General features: G+C 44.6%; 1 pseudogene; it reads right to left on the bottom strand.

Moving 5' to 3' along the window:
• Nucleotides 1–392: 392 nt before the first annotated feature.
• LOC143398591 (ubiquitin-associated protein 1 pseudogene) lies at nucleotides 393–1692 on the bottom strand (annotated as a pseudogene).
• Between the last annotated feature and the right edge of the window lie 3466 nt (nucleotides 1693–5158).

The raw sequence follows: 5158 nt of genomic DNA, 5'->3' as shown, positions 1-5158 counted from the left end.
CCTTGGATCAGAGTCCCGTCCACCAGTGCAGGTGGTGGGGGAGGCATCGAGCCCCAAAGCAGCACTGAGCTAGCCTCCCTTTGCTCCCCACTCCTGTCGGCAGCTAGACCAGGTTTCTCCTGAGGACGCAGTCCCTCTGCAGGGTCAAGGTGGGAAGGACGTTTCTCAAATACATTTAACACGGAGGAGCCAGGACTAGTCTGGGGCATTCATACACCCAAATCTTCCCCATTTTCCCCCAGCTCAGAGCCTAGGCTCACAGTCTCCACACCTGATCTTCTAATCCCCAAAAGAAAATCCAGAAGTGTGCCCCTTCTTCCCCACCTGTGGGCTCTGCAGGGCCCCGGGGGGGCGGGGGGTGGTCCATGGCAGGGCCTGGACAGGGCCTGGTCTCAGCAGGCTCCAGCCCGAGCCATGACGTCATTGTCCTGGTCATTGCTGTGTAATAGCAAACTTCCTTTCCTTAAGTTTGCTCATTAACTGAAGAAACTGCATCATCTTTTCTTCTGAACACTGGAGCATTTCCAGAGCCTCTTCCACTAAAAGAGGGTCAAAGCCCTTCTCAAAGAGCTGACCGTGTGCAAAGAGGTAGTCGAGAATCCGCTCGGTATTCTCTCCCTTCGTCTTCACGGCTCTCAGGACAGCTCATAGGAGTAGCCCGTGTTAACCACGTCTCCACACACTGCCGCTCACTGGAGGTAGTGTTTGCAGTTCAGAGCAGGCCTGGGGACAGCTGGGCATGTCGGGCACTTGTGACACTGGGAAATCTGGAGGGATAACTGTGGGGCCTGTATTTGGAGGTGATGACTCTTCCCACCTCCTTCACACCCTCACTCCTTCTCACACAAGAAGACAGGAAAGGCATCTGAGAGGACCTCAGGGTGGCACCTCTGTGCCCTGTCCAAGTTCAAAGCCATGGAGCTCCCTGGCACTGCTTTGGGTGGAAGGCTTTAGGGAATTCCGGAACATGCCACTGCGGAGGCAGGATGCGCTACGGAAAGGGCTTGCCAGCTTGACTGTGGTCTGACTGCTGCCATCAGAGTCGGGAGGGACAGAGATCCGATATCGCTTACTGCAGGGAGAGGGGGCAGGGGCACTTGGAGACAGCGACATCTTTTCACAGTGGCCCAGCTGTGGTGAGGTTATAACGCCACTGGGTTTATGAAGAGGCTTGAAATCTAGGGTTGCCCTCTCCAAGGATGCCAAGACCTCCTCATCCTGTAACACGGACCCAGGGCCTCCTCTGGGCAAGCTGTCGTCCAGTAGCTGAGCCATGACGGGTCCAGTGGTCCCTACCAGAGTATTTCTCAGCTCTTCCTTCTCATCAGGGGTTTTTCAACTCCAGGTTATCAAATGGGTCTTCTTCGCACTCAAAATCAGCAGGGTTGAAGTCTGCCTTTGGGCGGGGTGGGCTGAGAACTTTCTGTTCCGTGGCACTACTGCTGACCGGAGTTGGAGTGAGGATGCTGTTGTGCTGTAGGCTGGCGAGGGTAGGGTTAATAGGAGGTGGCACTGTGGCTGTACTGTGAGTCTTGGAGACTCTGTTTTGCTATCACCCTCTGGGCCACTCTTTGAGTTCACCTTAGCTTCTGCTCCCTCGGCTTTGCGTTCTGCTTCCTGTTGGGCTTCTTGGGTTTTCTTAATACCTTCAGCCCACTCGATGGTTTTCCTTTCCAGGGAGAAGTCATACATGAAAATCTGCACCCAGCTTCTTAGAAGCCATTGAGAACCTGAACACTGCTGCCGCCGCTGTCCCAAAAGGCGAAAGGTGCTGGCGCCAGCTGATCTCCCAGGCTCAGTCCCCGCTAAGCTCCAACGCCCCTAGGAAAAGCGAATGCTACCACTTCCAGCTCTGCCCGCCCTGGGCCAGGCCGTAGCCACCGCCAGAACCTGGCTGTGTTGAAGTCCTACTTCCCCAAGTTCAATCTTCTTTAAGGCCGGGTAAAACTCCACTGTGTGTGTACCACATGTTCTTGATCCATTCATCTGTTTAGAGACACCTTGGCTGACTCCATAACTTGGCTATTGTAAGTTGTTCTCTTATTAACGTTAAGTGGATGCTTCACTATGGTACTGATTTTAGTTGTTTTGGATAAATACCAAGCAGTGGGATAGCTGGTTATATGGTGGCTCCAGTCCTCGTTTTTGAGGTGTCTCAAATTGTGGAAATCTCTGGTTTCCAGAGTGGTGGCACTAATTTTCAGCCCCATCAACAATGTATGACAATGTATGAGTGTACCTTTCCCCCACATCCTCACCAGCATTTGTTATTATTTGTATTCTTGATAATTACAATTCTGACTGGAATGAGATGAAATCTTAGTGTAACTTTTTGATTTGCATGTCCCTGATTGCTAGAGATGCTGAAGATTTTCACATGCATTTGTTGGCATTTATATTTTTTCTTTTTCTTTTCTTTCTTTCTTTTTTTTTTAAGAAATGTTTGTTTAGTTCTTTTGCCCATTTATTGATTGGCTATTTGTTGTTGTTGGTGGTGGTGGTGTTAAGGTTTTTGAGTTATTTTCTTATTCTGGATGTTAACCCCTTGTTTGAGTGATAGCATGAAATCCTTCTCCAGTTCTGCAGACTCTGGCTCCATGTTCTTGTTTTGTTTTCTGTGGAGAAGATTTTTAATTTGATGCCTCTTACTTACTGGTTCTTGGTTTCATCTCTTTATCTTTAGGAAGCTCATTGAGGAAGTCCGTGCCTGCACCTATGTGATGTCGTGTTGACTGTTTTCTTCTAGTAGCTGCAAGTTTTCTGGTCATACTCCTAAGTCTTTGGTCCATTTTGATTTGATTTTTGTGAGAGTGTGAGAGAGAGGGATCTAGTTTTATTCTTCTACTTGTGGATTTCCAGTTTTCCCAGCATCACTTGTTAGAAGGCTGTCTTTCTCCACGTGTATCTCTGTCACCTTGGTCAACGTCAGGTCTCCTGCCTTGCCCTTCTTGGTGAGGGTTGCTTGGGCTATTCTGGGTCTCTTATTCTTCCAAGTGAATTTGAGGACTGTCTTCTAGTTCTTTGAAGAATTTAATTGGTATTTTGATGGGGATTGCATTGAATTTGTATATTAATTTTGATACTATGACCGTGACGACCGTTTTGACAATATTAATTCCACCTATCCAAGAGCGTGGGCGACCTTTTCATCTTCTAAGGTCTTCTTCAACTTCTTTCTTCAGTGTCCTATAATTGTGGAAATCTTTCACCTCCTTGGTTAGGTTCATTTTCAAGTATTTTATTATATATTGAGATTAATATGAATGGGATAGTTTTTCTGATTTCTTTCTCAGCAGAATCACTGTTGGAGAAAAAGAAATCTAGGGATTTATAGCCAGGCTCAGTGGCACAGGCTTGTAATCCCAGCAGCTTGGGAGACTGAGACAGGAGGATCATGAGTTCAAAGCCAGCCTCAGCAAAAGCAAGGTACTAAGCAACACAGTGAGACCCTGTCTCCAAATAAAATACAAAACAGGGCTGGGATGTGGCCCTGAGTTCAATCCCGGGTACACCTCCCCCTGAAAAAAGATAAAAGCCAGTTGGGGACTTATGAATGTTGGTCTTACATCCTGCTGAATTCAGCCGTGACCTCTAGGTCTTCCAGGATAGAGTTCCAGGTCTTCTAGGTGTAGAATCATATCCTAAGCAAACCAAGATAATCTAGCAGCTTCTTTTCCTATTTGTATCTCTAATTTTCATCCCTTGCCTGACTGCTCTGGATCCAGTTTTAAGAATTATGCTGACTAGGAATGGTGAGAGTAGATATCTTTGTTTTGTTCTGATTTTAGATTAAATATGTTCCTTTTTTCCTCCATTCAGTATTCTGTTGGCTCTGGGTTTGTCATATATACCTTTTACAGTGTGATAAATCCCTTGGCGTCTTGTTTCTTCAGCATTTTTAACATGAATGTGTCCTGGATTTTATCAAAGGCATTTTCTGCATCTATGGGGAGATGAACATATGATTCTTGTTCTTAATTCTATTAAGTGGTGAATCACATTTGTCAATTTCCATATGCTGAACCAACCTTGCATCTCTGGGATGAAACCTGCTTGAGCATGCTTTACTGTCTTCTTCGTGTGTTTTCCAATGGATTTTCTGATATTTTATTAAGGATTTTTGCACCTATGTTTCCCAGGGGTATTGGTCTGCAGTTTTCTTTCTAGATGGGTCTTTGACCAGTTTGGAGTCAGGGTTGTGCTGGCTTCAGGAATGTATTTGGGAGAGTCCCTTCCCTTTCAATTTCCTTGAATAATTTGAGAAACTATTGTTAGATTTCCTCTGAAGGTCTGGCAGAGCGCAGCTGAGAATCCCTCAGGCCCTGGGCTTTCCTTTGTTGAGACCTTATCAGGGATGTCTTAATTTCATTACTTGATACTGGCCTGTTTAGGCTTTCTGTGTCTTCCTGGTTCAGTATGGGCAAGTCACATGTGTCTAGAAATCTGCCAATATCTTTAAAACTACCCAGTATATTGGAGTATACATTTTCAAAATAAATTATTTTTTAAAAAATATTTTTAGTTGTAGATGGACAATACCTTTATTTATTTTCTTTACGTGGTGCTGAGGATGGAACCCAGTGCCTCACCCACACGAGTGCTCTACCACTGAGCACAGCTGCAGCCCCTCACAATAATTTATTGTGGTCCTCTGGAATCAGAGTGTCTGTAGTGACATACTCCTTTTTATCCCTAATTTTATTTATTTGCAACTTCTTGCTCATTCTTTTGGTTAGTTTGGCTAAAGGTTTACTAATCTTTTTTTATTTTTTAAAAGAACCAATTTTATTGCATTGATCCTGGGTATTTTAATTTTCAATTTCATTAATTTCAGTTCTGTTCTTTTTAATTTTCTACCTTCTGATTTAGGAATCAGTCTGTCCTTTCTTTTCTGAGGCCTGGGGGTGGAACGTAAGCTCATTTATTTTGGATCTGTTTTTCAATGGAGGCACCCAGCAAAATAAATCCTCCTCTTAGAGCTGCCTTTGTAGTGTCCCGAAGATTTCGATACATTGTATCTATTCTTATTTATTTCTAAGAATTTCTTGGTTCTTTCTCTTATTTATTCTATGTTCTATGCCTCATTTAAAGAGTATTATTCAATCTCCATTTGTTTTTGTGGTGTCTATTGTTTTTCTTGCTGTTGATTTCTAGTTTC

Source organism: Callospermophilus lateralis, chromosome 4 (genome assembly GCF_048772815.1).
Source record: "Callospermophilus lateralis isolate mCalLat2 chromosome 4, mCalLat2.hap1, whole genome shotgun sequence".
Classification (NCBI taxonomy): Eukaryota; Metazoa; Chordata; class Mammalia; order Rodentia; family Sciuridae; genus Callospermophilus; species Callospermophilus lateralis.
The sequence above is the reverse complement of the archived record's forward strand: the minus strand, read 5'-3'. Positions and strand labels throughout refer to the sequence as shown.